This window comes from Oryctolagus cuniculus, chromosome 6, assembly GCF_964237555.1.
Source record: "Oryctolagus cuniculus chromosome 6, mOryCun1.1, whole genome shotgun sequence".
NCBI classification, from domain to species: Eukaryota; Metazoa; Chordata; class Mammalia; order Lagomorpha; family Leporidae; genus Oryctolagus; species Oryctolagus cuniculus.
The window spans coordinates 140,815,476-140,830,937 of record NC_091437.1 but is presented as its reverse complement, the minus strand read 5'-3'; the positions used below and the strand labels follow the sequence as shown (position 1 = coordinate 140,830,937).

The following is a 15,462-nucleotide window of genomic DNA, read 5'->3' as shown; positions in this document are numbered from 1 at the left end:
GTGGACAGTGAGAGAGAGAGACAGAGAGAAAGGTCTTCCTTTTGCCGTTGGTTCACCCTCCAATGGCCGCCGCAGCTGACGCGCTGCGACCGGCGCACTGCGCTGATCCGATGGCAGGAGCCAGGTACTTATCCTGGTCTCCCATGGGGTGCAGGGCCCAAGTACTTGGGCCACCTCCACTGCACTTCCTAGCCATAGCAGAGAGCTGGCCTGGAAGAGGGGCAACCGGGACAGAATCCGGCGCCCCGACTGGGACTAGAACCCGGTGTGCCGGCACCGCAAGGTGGAGGATTAGCCTAGTGAGCCGTGGTGCCAGCCATCATCTCCTGTTCTTATATAGCACATTCAGCACAACACTTCTGACACCAGATTCCATAACGGACACCAGCTGGGTGTCCTATCATTCAGTTATTATACTATCTGCTTGGTGATGGCATCAGATACAGAGTTGAAGGATTCATTCCCACACGGCTGCCACCCACCACCACCACTTGAGTTCCAGGTTGTGACTGTTCTTCTGACTAATCAGCTATAAATTCGAGTTCCCATGATCCTTTCCCTGGGTGAGATTAGTTTACTGAAGTGGCTCACAGAACTCGGGAACACACTTTCCCGGAGTTTACCTATTTATTATAAAGGAGATTACAAAGGACACAGATAAGCAGCTGGGCAGAAGAGACATATAGAGTAGATATGGGCGAGGAGGTGAGGAGCTTCCAAGCCCTCTCTGAGAACCACCACTTTCGAGCACCTCCACATATTCAGCTACCTGGAAACACTTGAGTTCTCTCTTGTTGGTTTGTATGGAGCCTTCATCATGCAGAAATATCTGATTAAATCACTCACTGTTGATGATTGGTTTAACCTTCAGCTCCCTTTTCTTCCCCAGAAGTCAAGGTGATGGTGGGGGGGGGGGGTGAAAGTTTTAATTCTTTACCTACAAGATTGGTTCACTAGGAAAACAGCCTCCCTTGTTGAGGACAGCTTTATAATATTAAATTATTCTGCTTTTTTAAAACATATATTTAACTCTAGGCCGGCGCCATGGCTCAATAGGCTAATCCTCCACCTAGCGGCGCCGGCCTAGAGTTAATCCAGTCAGGGCACCGGATTCTGTCCCGGTTGCCCCTCTTCCAGGCCAGCTCTCTGCTGTGGCCCGGGAGTGCAGTGGAGGATGGCCCAAGTCCTTGGGCCCTGCACCCCATGGGAGACCGGGAGAAGCACCTGGCTCCTGCCTTCAGATCAGCACAGTGCGCCGGCTGCGGCGGCCATTGGAGGGTGAACCAACAGCAAAAGGAAGACCTTTCTCTCTGTCTCTCTCTCTTACTGTCCACTCTGCCTGTCAAAAAACAAAACAAAACAAAACAAAACAACAAACAAACAAACAAAAAACCATATATTTAACTCTAACCATAAGCCTTTTATTTTTCATATGTTTTCCTATTACTGTTAGTAGGTTTTTGTTTTATCTTGAAGGATACCCTCTTGACTTTCTTATATAATGTGTTTAGTGTAAATGAACTCCTTCAGGTTTGGTTTATTAGGGGAAGTATTTCTGTCTCCTTCATTTTAAAAACACATTTTTGCTGTATATGACATTCTTGGTTGACAGTTTTATTCTTTCAACACTTTAAATATATCATCTCACTTTCTTCTTCCTTGTGAAGTTTCTGCTGAAAAATCAACTGATGGATTTCTAAAGTTCTCTCTTTTTCTTTTCTACATAATGAATTGCTTTCTCTTGCTGCTTTCATAATTCTTTTTATCTTTGACTTTTGACAATTTAATTGTACTATGGCTCAGTGTGGACTTTGGTTTTGTTCTGGTTGGGAGCTTTTTGGCTTCTTGAATCCAAATGTCCCTTTCCCTCCCCAAATTCAAGAAGATTTCAGCCATTACATCTTTAAATGATCTTTCTGTGCTAATCTTTTTACCTTTTCCTTCTGAGAGTCATAATGCATACATTGTTTGCCATTATTTTGTGAACTTCCATTCTTCTTCATTTCTTTTTTTTTTTCTCTCTCCTTGTGACTGGGTGATTTCCAAAGACATGTCTTGAGATCACTGATTCTTTTTTATACTTGATAAAGTCTGCTATTGTAGCTCTTTAATATTTTTTCCATTTCAGTTATTGCATTCTTCAGCTCCAAAATTTGGTTTTCTATCTCTCCTTTGCAATTATTATTTTGTTCATTAATCATTTTTCTGAGCTGCATGAGCATCATTTGTGGAAGTTATTTTGAATTCTTTGTCAAGTAGTCTGTGTATCTTCACTTCTTTAGTATCTGTTTCCAATGATTTATTTTATTCATTTGGGACATTTCTACCTTTTTCTTTATGTTATGTATAATTTCCTGATAGCACCTACACATTTAAGAAAATTGTTTCTCCTCTTAGTCTTTATAGTGTGACAGAAAGACCTTCACTAATCAGCCCAACTGAAAATTCTTGATTCTCTCAAATCTTTGTAGTGGATGTATTTTCTCTGTTCTTTCCCTCCCTCCCTCCCTTCCTTCCTTCCTTCCTTCCTTCCTTCCTTCCTTCCTTCCTTCCTTTATTCCCATCAAGCTACAAAGATTAATCAGACATTGAAAAAGTAGGAATTAAATAACCAAAGAAAGGGAGGAAAAAAGAAGCAAATGCTGACAATGCTGCTCGTACCCTGTTTACGGACTTCCATCTTCTGACAGTTGTTTGACCTATGTCTTTTGGTCATTTTATACAAGTCGAGGAAACTTCCTGATAATATCAATGGATGTGACTTCAAGCAGTGGTACTGATACAGGTTTACTTGTCAGTCCTCCCAGAATGGCAAGAGGCTCTTCTAATCACACCACGATTGTTCAGTTCATATCACTTCCTTTAATGGAAAAGATTGGAAAGTCTTTCTACTTTACTCCCAGAAAATTGAAGTCTGCTATTAATGACAGTCCAAATGAAGCCAGATATTGGTATATAAACCTATCCTTTTGATATGAAAAACTAATTTGGGTTGTTAAATCCTTTTATGATCAAGACAATCTGCTCTTCCCCATCAGCCACGACACAGAGGTTCCAGCCTGTTGTGTGCTGGCCTCTATGTCATAGCAATTTCAAAGCAATAGCCAATTTTCTGCTGGATGAACTATAGTTAACAATTAATAATGAGTTTCAGAAGACTTGGAGACGTCAGGTCAGGAAAGACTGACCACAATTCATAATTTGAAAAATCTGTTTTCAGATGGAATTTTCTAGTTTTACCAAGATCTCATAAAAATAAAAAAAAAAAAAAAAGAAATCTTCCTTAATTCCAACTCTGTCTTTTAATCATGCTATTCTCTTTAAGGCCAAAAAGTGATAGGCCTGCTAGTCATTTCCTGTTTTTTCCCTTATCCAATTTCTTTTTTGCCTTTATTGGTTCTACTTTTATCTCCACTATTTCAATCAAGCAAATCACTTTTAAGTTCTCTCTGAATTTATCCAGATTCATGTGTTTTTTCTTAGTCTTATTCTTAGTTTTCTCTGCTGCTCTAACAAATTTTATGACTTAGCTCTATTAAGTCTTTGATTAGCTGGTGCTGTGGCTCATTTGGTTAAATTGCTACCTGCAGCACTGGCATCCTACGCCAGTGCCAGTTTGAGTCTTGGCTGTTCTACTTTTGATCCAGCTCCCTGTTAATGTACCTGAGAAAGCAGCAGCAAAAGATGGACCAAGTACTTGGGCCCCTGCTCCCTACATGGGAGATCCTGCAGAACTCCTGGCTCCTGGCTTTGGTCTGGCCCAGTTGGCCATTGTGGCCATCTGGGGAGTGAAACAATGGGTGGAAGATCTCTTTCTCTCTCACTCTGCCTTTCAAATACAATAAATAAATCTTAAAAAAAAATCTAGAGTTAGGTTTCAAAGGTGCTATCTATGGTGGTGTATTTAGAAACATGGAAACATTTTTTCAGCAGTTAAACTAGTTTTCCACCTGACCATGTTTCTCTCAAGAAATCTCTCTTTCTGCCAACATTCCCACTTCCAATTCTCTGCAGTTGCTGAGTTCATTTTTTTCTTCGAACTCTGCACTTGCCCAGTTTTTTCTTTCTCTGGAATGCCTCTTCTTTTGACTTGCTGGCAAAATGCTCTTGTTCCTTCCAGCACCAGTTCCTTTGAGAAACTCTCTAAATCTCTTTCTACTGTTCCTTCTCTGTGCTCCAAAAAAGGTCTTTTTGAGCAATCTTGTTAACAAGATGACAAGGCCAGAACTAATTAATCATCACTGATTCTGCCCCTTGAGAGCAATATTCAGTCATGGCTGTTTGTAACTCTGACTTAAGGTTTTCTCCTGGTTTCTCTCTTTGCTTGTGTTATAAGACATATAATTTCATTGTGTCTTGGACCTTGATTTTTTGTGATAGCTTTGGACTCCCGCCCATTGCTTTCATAAAGTTTCATTTAACTTCTCTGAGCTCAACCCTGCTTGCTTCTAGGTACAGTCTGTAGAGGATGCTGTGTAACACTTCACCTTTAGGGGCTACCACTGTCCAGGCACTGGCTCCTTCATTTGTTAACTATAGGCCAATTTACTTAAAGCTTCCTAGTCTCAGTATCCTCATTTGTCAATAGGCCCCCTTTTTAGCATAAAAATAACATTGTGCCTAGCACAATGCCAGATATTTGGTAGGCATTCTGTAGATGTTAGCTTAAACATTTATTGGGTAGTCAAGGTGATATGGTAAAGTCAAACTTGTACTTTCCTCTGCCTATTTTATTATAAACTATTCACCCCCAGTCTATAGATGAAAGTTTACTTGTCTATTATCTAATTTATATTTGCTGGTCTGTTCATGTATAGGCAAAATAACTCCTTTCCTGAACAAGGAGAGCTCCTACAGAGCTGACACTAGTAGCAAATATCTGGTAAAAAGCACAATTTAGTTGCCCAAACTTATGCTACTTGATAAAGATTCTTCATTTTATAACCTCGGTAGTAAAGCCACTCAAAGAAAGTCTCAGTTTGCAAACATTTTAACATAGGATCCTATGCTCAGAACACTTGTTCACTATTCTTGTTTTTAATGGCCAATGTTGATATTTCTTTAAGGTTTTTTTCTTTTGTGTGTGTATGCTAAAATAACTGGATTTTCTCACGACAGAATTTCAAGGACTGGATGATCCCTCTGTATTGGAATAAAATCAAACTAGTTGACTAGGAAATTTTAGGCTTGTCCATCCATGTTCCCTTGACTCAAACATGGACAAAAATGGGGTGATTTTTATTTACACATTTGACCTTTTAAAGTTTCTCAGTTTTTACAAGAGGAGAGCAAACTTACCTATGCTTTACTGATGGATGCAGCATGTTATAATCCTCCTTGGTCACTATAAGGAAGCACTATACTCTTAGATTCACAAACAGCCAACATTTTCCTAGAATTTATTTATTAAGTTATAATCCTGTTTTTTCCAGCACCATTTGTTGAATAAACTGTCCTTGCTCCAGGAATTGGTTTTAGATCCTTGATCAAATATAAATTGGCTGTAGATGTTTGGATTGATTTCTGGTGTTTCTATTCCATTCCATTGGTCTATCCATCTGTTTTGATTATAACTGCCCTGTAGCATGTCTTAAAATCTGGTATTGTGATGCCTCCAGCTTGTTTTTTTGTTGTACAAGATTGCTTTAACTATTCGAAGTCTCCTGTGCCTCCATATGAATTTCAGCATCATTTTTTTCCAGATCTGAGAAGAAGTTCTTCAGTATCTTGATTGGTATCGCATTGAATCTATAAATTGCTTTTGGGAGAATGGACATTTTGATGATATTGATTCTTCCAATCCATGAGCATGGAAGATTTTTCCATTTTTTCATATCCTCTTCTATTTCTTTCTTTAAGGTTTTGTAATTTTCATCGTAGAGATCTTTAACGTCCTTGGTTAAGTTTATTCCAAGGTACTTGATTGTTTTTGTGGCTATTGTGAACGGGATTGATCTTAAAAGTTCTTCCTCAGCCATGGCATTGTCTGTGTATACAAAGGCTGTTGATTTTTGTGCATTGATTTTATACCCTGCTACTTTGCCGAAATCTTAGTCTCTTAGTAGAGTTCTTTGGGTCCCCTAAATAAAGAATCATATCATCTGCAAAGAGGGATAGTTTTGAATTCTTCCTTCCCAATTTGTATCCCTTTAATTTCTTTTTCTTGCCTAATGGCTGTGGCTAAAACTTCCAGTACTATATTGAATAGCAATGGTGAGAGTGGGCATCCCTGTCTGGTACCAGATCTCAGTGGAAATGCTTCCAACTTTTCCCCATTCAATAGGATGTTGGCTGTGGGTTTTTCATAAATTGTTTTGATTGTATTGAGGAATGTTCCTTCTATACCCAATTTGCTTAGAGTTTTCATCATGAAAGGGTGTTGAATTTTATCAAATGCTTTCTCTGCATCTATTGAGATAATCATATGGTTTTTCTTCTGCAGTTTGTTAATGTGGTGTATCACAATGATTGATTTGTGAATGCTGAACCATCCCTGCATACCAGAGATAAATCTCACTTGGTCTGGTGGATGATATTTCTAATGTGTTCTTGCATTTTATTGGCCAGAATTTTACTGAGGGTTTTTGCGTCTATGATCATCAGGGAAATTGGTCTGTAATTCTCTTTCTCTGCTGTATCTTTTTCAGGTTTAGGAATTAAGGTGATGCTGTCTTCATAGAAGCAAGACCCGTACTTTACACCTTAAACAAAAATCCACTCAGCATGTATTAAAGATCTAACTCTACAACCCATCACTATCAAATTATTAGAGAACATTGGAGAAACCCAGCAAGATATAGGCACAGGCAAAGACTTCTTGGAAAAGACCTCAGATGCACAGGCAGTCAAAGCCAAAATTAACATTTGGGATTGCATCCAATCCAGTCATTTGCAACAAAATGGAGGAATCTGGAAAACATTATGCTGAGTTAAATAAGCCAGTCCCAAAGGGACAAATATTATATGTTCTCCCTGATTGGAGACAATAACTGAGCACCTAGAAACAATGACTTGATCAGCCCTTGTCCTGACTGTTGAGGAACAACTTGCTATTATATTCCTTTTGTATTTTTTGTTCTACTTGATACCATTGGTTAAACTCTTTAATTAACACACAATTATTCTTAGGAGTTTAAATTTGACTGAAAAGTGATCCCCGTTAAATATAAGAGTTGGAATAAGAGAGAGAGGAGATGTACAGTTTGGCACATGCTCCCTCAGACTTACCCCTAATGGTAGAGTTAAAAACGTGCCAGGGGATTCCATTTCAATCCCATCAAGGTGGCATGTACCAATGCCATCTTGTTAAAGTGATCAGTCTAAGTTCATAATTGATAAAAAAGATAGGATTAAGTGTCAAAGGGATTACATAAATAAGACTAGTGTCTTCAAATAATAATTAATAGAGTTAAAAAGGATAGAACAAACCAACATGGGAAGCAGGATACACAGCAGACTCACAGAATGGCAAATGCCCTAAACAGCACTCTGGCCTCAGAATCAACCCTTAAGGCATTCAGATCTGGTTAAAAAGCCCATGAGAGTATTTCAGGCATGGAAAGCCAAGACGCTGTGGCAAAAAAAAAATGACCTAAATGAAAGATCTGTTTGAGTGAGATCCCAGCAGAAAGAATGGGCCATCAAAGAAGGAGGTACCTTTCTCTTAAAGGGGAGAGAACTTTTACTTTGACTATGGCCTTGTCTAAATAAGATCGGAGTTTGTGAACTCAAGAGGCTCCCATAGCCTTGGCAGCTCATTACAAGAGCCTCGGGTGATTACTGGCGTCATAAATAAGAGTGTCAATTGTTAAATCATCAACGGGAGTCACTGTGCACCTGCTCCCCATGTAGGACCTCTGTCCTTAATGTGTTGTACTATGTGAATTAACGGTAAAACTACTACTCAAACAGTTCTCTATTCTTGTGTGTCTGTGTTGATGCAGTCTGTTGAAATCTTTACTTAGAAAATACTAAGTTGGTCTTCTGTATATAAAGATAATCCTCCACCTGCAGCACCGGCATCCCAAATGGGCATCAAGTTCTACTCCCGGTTGCTCCTCTTCCAGTCCAACTCTCTGCTGTGGCCCAGGAGGGCAGTGGAGGATGGCGCAAGTCCTTGAGCCCCTGTACCTACATGGGAGACCATGAAGAAGCACCTGGCTCCTGGCTTTGGATCGGTGTAGCTCCAGCCATAGCGGTCATTTGGGGGGTGAACCAATGGAAGAAAGACCTTTCTCTCTGTCTCTCTGTCTCTCTCTCTCTCTCACTGTCTAACTCTATCTGTCAAAAAAAAAAAAAAAGAAAAGAAAATGAATCTTGATGAAGAATTGGATAGGAGAGGGAGTGGGAGATGGGATGGTTGTGGGTGGGAGGGAGGTTATGGGGGGAAAAGCCGCTATAATTCAAAAGTTGTACTTTGGAAATTTATATTTATTAAATAAAAGTTGAAAAAAGCTATAATCCTGACAAATTTTAATTTACTTATCTAGAATGTCGAGTTAGTTGCTGAATCAAGCAAGTCTATCAGTGAAGTATGTACCAAGGGGTATATTTTATTGTTTTTTTTTTTAAGGATTATTTTAACTTGTGTTATTAGTCTATATTGAAAGACATGATTAGAACTAGTAGGAAAACTTTTGTGATATTCACTTCAGGGGTAGTTTTAACGATGTTCACTTAATCAAAATATTGTTGGATTTATAGACAAAATTTCTTTTAGATCCAATTATGGAGAACTGTGCTGCTCGTGAGTCTATTCAATCACTCATCCTTTTTAACAGATAGTAATTGCTTAATATATACCAGGCACCATCACAGATTTTAGATGAAACTATTACCAAGTGATTTTACTATCCTCTTCAAATTTATGCTTCATTTGAGGGAGAGTGATAGAAAAAATCAAGAAACAAAACACATATTTCGTGTAAGATAAAATTAAGTTATATGAATAAAAACAATGATGAGTAAGTAGGATGTGGTGTGTGTAAAAGAAAGGCTTGCCCATTGATGTCAAGTGATAAGGGAAGATTTCATGTGTTAGTGTTTGAGTAAATAGCAACTAGGAGAGAAAAATAGAGAGAGAGAGAGAGAGAAAGGTGGAGAGAGAGAGAGAAGTGCAAATTTTTGAAAAAAGGGCTTTTTTCAGAATCGGGAACAATAAGTGCTAAAGTTCTGAGATAGAAATATCATTGGCATATTCATAAGTCAGAGAGGCGATGGAACGCACAATATAGGTATGGGACATTAAACATATTGGCCTTTGTACGCCACTTTTTGCAGGCCATTTTTAGTAATATGAAAATCTCTCAAAGCTTTAGAACAGAAGAATTATACTACAATTTAATTTTTCAAATATTTTCACTGGTTACTCACTGGAGAACAAAATGGGCTAGCAAATAAAGAAGCAAGGAACATAATTTAGGAGGACATTATCAAATTTTTAAAAATATTTTGAATTTTATAATGCTAGAATTGGCAAGTATTCTGGGTATGTAGTATGAGAATGGTAGTAGTTACTAAGTATCCTCAACATTTTTCACCTAAGAAAGTGGGTGGATGGAATTTATTTACAGTAGTGACAAACAATTCACTAGTATATTTTTAGGGAGATGGCAAATACATGGTATTTTATTTTCCTCATGTTGAATTTGAGACTTCAGCTACATAGATAACTAAGTGACTATGTTGAACAATCGGTGATTATTCAAAAGGCTGATTCATTGTGGGGGCACTTAGTGTTTAGAATGTGGAAAGGAAAGCATGGTCTGGAAGAATGGGATAATTCAGATCCTGCAATGGATTCTGAGGAGATGGGAGAAGAAGACAATATGGAGTCCCAAAACACACACGAAAGAAACTTTCAACAGCAAGATGATGTAAATGCAGCAGACGGGTCAAATGAGAGAAGAACTGAGAATTCCTGACTGAATTTAGCAGTTGGTCATGAAGTTGGTCATGAAGTTGGTCATGATGACACTGAAAGGTGGAACATGCAATGGTGGAGGCCAGCTTGAAGTAGGTGGGGAAGAAAACAGGAAGATAAATCGGAAGAAGGTAGTGTAACCCGCTCCTTTAAAGACTGTGACGCCTAGGGAGCAAGGACACTAGACAGGAGCAGGGTTGTACTTGCAGAAGCATGTATGACTAAGATAGAGTCGTTTTGTAACATGAGATATGCCATAGCATGTTTGTGGGCTGACATTACCCAAAGGAGAGGAGCAAGTTCATGAGGTAGCAGAAGTAAGAATATTGCCAGAATGGGATTCTTGAAAGTGGACTTGGCTCCAAAGAGCAAGTGGAGTGATGGACCTGATACGGTGTTTGTTCTTCATGCTGCAGACCAAAGCACGTGGGTCCAGACACACGCAGATGGATAGATCTGTAGAGCTTTCCTTCTGATTGTTTTTGTTTTTGTGACAGTGTGGCAAGCAAGGAAGATGTGTTGAAGTTTGAGGAAGTAGGAGAATATGCAGTAGCTATCAACAGTCACAAGAGATTGGGAGGATTGGGGGAAAAGAAAGAAATGTTCACGTGACCTAAAGGCCCACCTGAGCTTAATCAATATGTGCTTTTATCTCACCACATTCAGCTAGGTGCTTTTACCTCACCACATTTGGTTACTAAGAATAGTACAGAATATATAAAGAATTGCATTTCATCTCAGCTGTACCAACTCTTTTTTGTATGTGAGTGAAGGGATGATACTAAATTTCCTCTAGTTTAAGTAACAAACAAAAACAATCAAGCAGACAAACAAAAGAATTGTATTTCTATAGGGCTTTGGATCTTGCAAGGAAGACAAGATGGTAGGAGAGAAAGGTCAAGGCAGTTAAGTCTATACAGGGAGGTGGCTCTAATGATGTACAATATAATCTATGTTGGTGAAAAAGAGAAGAGAAGAGAGGAATTAGGACATTAAATGTAGTTAGGATCAAAAGAAGACACTAATATAGGTAAGGGATTTTTAGATTTGGTGTTCTAAAGGGAATTAATGGGAAATTAGGGAGATGATCAGAAAGTAGGATTCAAAAATTATAATTATAAAGGATATGCTGCTTTGGTTAAGTTAAGGTGACTAAGAAAGATTTTTGTTGGAGAAAAAGTTAATAGTGAAGTATTTAGAAAGATCTTGTGTATGAATGTTGAAATCATCAAGAAATGAGAACAAAGTCCCATCAATTTAAGTGGTCAAACAGTTAAAACCAATAAGAAATAAAGAGAAAGACGAATGCGTCAATAACAAAAAGTAGGAATGATAGAGGATAATGACATGACATAGGATACATCTTGGTGGAATCCATGGATGATTTTTGGAGAGAAAAAAATTGTTTGCTAGTAGTAATGAAAAGAAACTATTTCCGCTACTTCCAGTTCTCATCTCTGATTAGAGGGCAGTGAAAATTTCCAATGACTCATACTTTGGTTTCTAATATTGTCTATCTTAAAAGACAGGCAAGCGATCCTGTTACCTTTGCTTTGACTGCATGAGGCGAGATCATGAATAAAAACAGTAGTGCTACAAATGAAGAAGAGGCTGACTACTGGAGAAATAATAAGGAGGTCAGTGGGCAGGAGTGTGAGGGTCAGAGGATTGAGATGAGGGAATGAAAAATTCAAGAGTAAAATTTAGAAATCAGCTTGAGTTAAGAAAATGAAAACAGCTAATATAGAAAATACCACAGACGAACTATTTATAGGAAGAATGATGAGCTTCAATTTTAACTTTCTAAACATAAAGTGTTATTAGAAACTTAAGTAGACAGGCTCAGGAGACTATATGAGTCCCTTGGGGTAGCAATCTGGATTTAAGATTAGACTTAGGAGTAGTCTCTCTCCGGCTCTCTCTCTGTCTCTGTCTCTGTCTGTCTGTCTCTCTGTCTCATCTATGTTTAGATTCTGTACTATGTACAGCATAGATTTGAATCTATGATGGTAAGTGTGATTATCATAGAAAAGCTTCCTTAGGCAAGAGAAGTTAAGTTAAAGTTGATTTCATTTTTATTCTTTTCAAGTGGCTCTGCATTCATTGTCATGGATACTATTGAAGGTATCTCAAATAGTTGACGGACAATAGAATTAAAGGATAACTGTATTTTGTGTAAAGAAAAAATGAAATCCACAGTTATTTCATAATATACCTTTTGGAGGAACTTTTTGTAGATCCTTTAATGCATGGATTTCAAAAGTTTTTGCACCACAATAAACTTAACTTTTAATTCCATTTCCCATGAACTATCTGAAGGGCCACCTTACTTTATTCATTTAATATCTGTATTCAGTTTTATATTTAGTCTATAGTAACATAAAGAATAACACCCACTCAGAACTGTTCGGATTGAAAGGTGGTGGAAGTTACTGTAAAGACGCAGAGAAGCAGTTATTGAAGTGTAGTCAGATTTCATGTAAAATGGAGCCCAAAATGCTAAACTCAGGAAATAAGACTCACTTATCAGGAGTTTCTGTGACACTCATCTCTCCTTTTCTGCACGAATCTGTTGTTTTAGTCTCTATCTTTGCATTTTTTCATGATTGTACATATGGCTAAGTACAATAATCATGTTAACTAGTGTGCATGACCCACTTTGTCAACAAATTCAGAACAAGAGAGAATTGGTACGTATGATCTTTGCTGACCCTGTGGACCTCATGTGGACAGTTTGGGATTCTCACAGAAGCTCTGGTCAGGCAAAGTCAATATTTCAAAGGTGAGTAAGATATCTTATAAACTGGTCCGAAATGTCCAGTATTCTAATAAAGATAAATAGGGGCCAGCACTGTGGCATAATAGGCTAAGCCTCTGCCTGTGGCACCAGCATCCCATATGGGTTTTGGTTCAAGACTTAGCTGCTCCACCTCTGATCCAGCTCTCTGGTTATGGCCTGGAAAGTCAGTGGAAGAGGCCCAAGTACTTGGGCTCCTGTACCTACATGGGAGACGCAGAAAAAGCTCCTGGCTCCTGGCTTCAGATCGGCGCAGCTCTGATGGTTGCAGCCATCTGGGGAGTGAACCAGCAGATGAAGACCTTTCTCTCTGTCTCTCCCTCTCCATCTGTAACTCTGCCTCTCAAATAAATAAATAAAATGTTAAAAAAAACAACAAAAATTGAACTTATATCATTGAATCTCTTCTTATAAAAAGGAAAGTGGCTATGAGTTACAGCTACAAACTTTAATTATAAGAGTTTAATCCAGTGGAGATTGATAATGATAACGTAGTATGGTGCTAATGTAGACATGACCAAGAGATTTCTGGTGCTTTATTATGCTGATATGGGTCATGATGTGACCCATACCGTAATTTTTTATCTGTGCTGATTGATTTTATTCAACTGTATTAGATTCTAATGTAATTGCTTAACAAAGTCTGCTGTTTGTTTTGTTCCATTCTTTAACCACATTTATTGATTGGGTCCTTAGAGTATGCAGAACATATTTCTAGTCACTACGAGGAGCAGCAAAAGAGAAGCAAGACCTGTCATACTTTCTTCAAGAATCATCTGGTTTACTAAGAGGGGATTCAAAACATATTTGGAAAAGTGATTATAATTTTTTTTGATTACATAGGTCAGTATAGAGTACACAATATATTAAAGTGTGGGAGTGTGGGTTGAACGTAGTCATGTCCTTGCAAAAATTTTTCTCTTACAGAAAGGGATTAAAATGTGAAAAACTGGGAAGTACACAGCTGTCAGAACACAATTCTATTATTCTCACTCTTTTGTCTCTGTAATACACAGTAATTAAGAAGAATTTTATTACCTAAAAATGTTGTCAAAAGTGACAAAATATCCAATATGACAATTTGACCCCTGTTTTTTTTTTTTTTTTTTTTTTTTTTTTTTTTTTTTTGACAGGCAGAGTGGACAGTGAGAGAGAGAGACAGAGAGAAAGGTCTTCCTTTGCCATTGGTTCACCCTCCAATGGCTGCCATGGCCAGCGCGCTGCGGCCGGTGCACTGTGCTGATCCGATGGCAGGAGCCAGGTGCTTCTCCTGGTCTCCCATGGGGTGCAGGGCCCAAGTACTTGGGCCATCCTCCACTGCACTCCCGGGCCATAGCAGAGAGCTGGACTGGAAGAGGGGCAACCGGGACAGAATCTGGCGCCCCGACCGGGACTAGAACCCTGTGTGCTGGCGCCACAAGGTGGAGGATTAGCCTAGTGAGCCGCGGTGCCGGCCTTGACCCCTGTTCTTTGAGATCCTGTAAAGAATTGCATCATCTCCCTTACAATTATTTATCAATTTTCCTTCTCTGCATTTTGGGGACATTATGATGTGAAATGTCAAAGGGGAGTTTTTTTTTTTATGTATTTGTTGGAAAAACAGAGTTATAGAAAGGCAGTGGCAGAGAGAGAGAGAGAGAGAGAGAGAGAGAGAGGAAGAGAGATTGAGAGAGGTTTTCCATCCACTGGTTCACTCCCCAGATGGCCGCAACAGCCAGAGCTGTACCGATCTGAAGCCAGGAGCCAGGAGCTTCTTATAGGTCTCCCGCACAGGTGCAGGGGCCCAAGCACCATAGCAGAAAGCTGGATTGGAAGTGGAGCAGCCAGGACTTGAACTGGTGCCCATTTGGATGCAGACACTGCAGGAGGTGGCTTTACCAGAAGAAGAGTTTTTTTTTTTTTTTTTTTTAAAAAAAAACAATATTTTCATTGGATACATCCAGCTTTTCTTATGTATAATAAATCTCTGGGTTAGTGAAGGAAGTAGGGTGTGTGGAGTTGGACAGGCTAATGGTTACTTGGGTCAGTTGAAAGGTTAGATCAGTTAACCACATTAGTTTTGCCAAAGCTAGACAAGACTGTAATCCCTGCCTTCTGATGAGCTGTTTTTCTTCTCCTTCCCTGATTCATTAAATCCAGGTTTGATTTGCAGAATGGGGCCAATCAGAGAGAGCCACGTCATGCATGAAAAAGGCAGACACAGGCTTTTTCAGCAACTGCTGCTCTGGAACCCCCACCCTGACTGCTGTGGCAAGAGGTTTTTCACCTTGAATCTCGCTTAGCTCACTATCCCTGTCTATGGACATTCTTCACCGTGAGACAAGAACCAAGACGGCCCTCATCCTCCCACAAAGCTTGCTGCCATGACTTGGATTCAATTTGAATTGGCTCAGATTAGCATTGGATCACCTCGCTGGCCTGGTGAGCATACTGCTTCTGCGTGTTCTTCAGAGAGCGTAACTTTCCCCCGTAGCAGCTCTCTCCCTTTTTCAGGAATACCAGGTCCCTGTCAGCCAGTTAAAAGTGGCTTTAAGATTCAGGCCTCGGGATCGCTGCCTAGGGCTGGATCAGTGCCCCTGGAGCTGAGATTCTGTTCTGATCCCCCTCTCTCATGCATGGATTGGCCCTTTGGGAGGGACTGGGTGAAGACCTTGAGATGACTGATGGACTGTGGCCAGGGCTACACCCCAGGACTTCCTGAAAGTCTCTTGGCTGGACTCCAGACCCTGACAGCCCAGAACAG

At 39.4% G+C, this 15,462-nt stretch overlaps 1 pseudogene; it reads left to right on the top strand.

The window, feature by feature from the left end:
• The window catches only part of LOC100346870 (large ribosomal subunit protein uL3-like), an 82,827-nt pseudogene extending 72,293 nt beyond the window's left edge, over positions 1 to 10,534 (top strand).
• Positions 10,535 to 15,462: the final 4,928 nt, after the last annotated feature.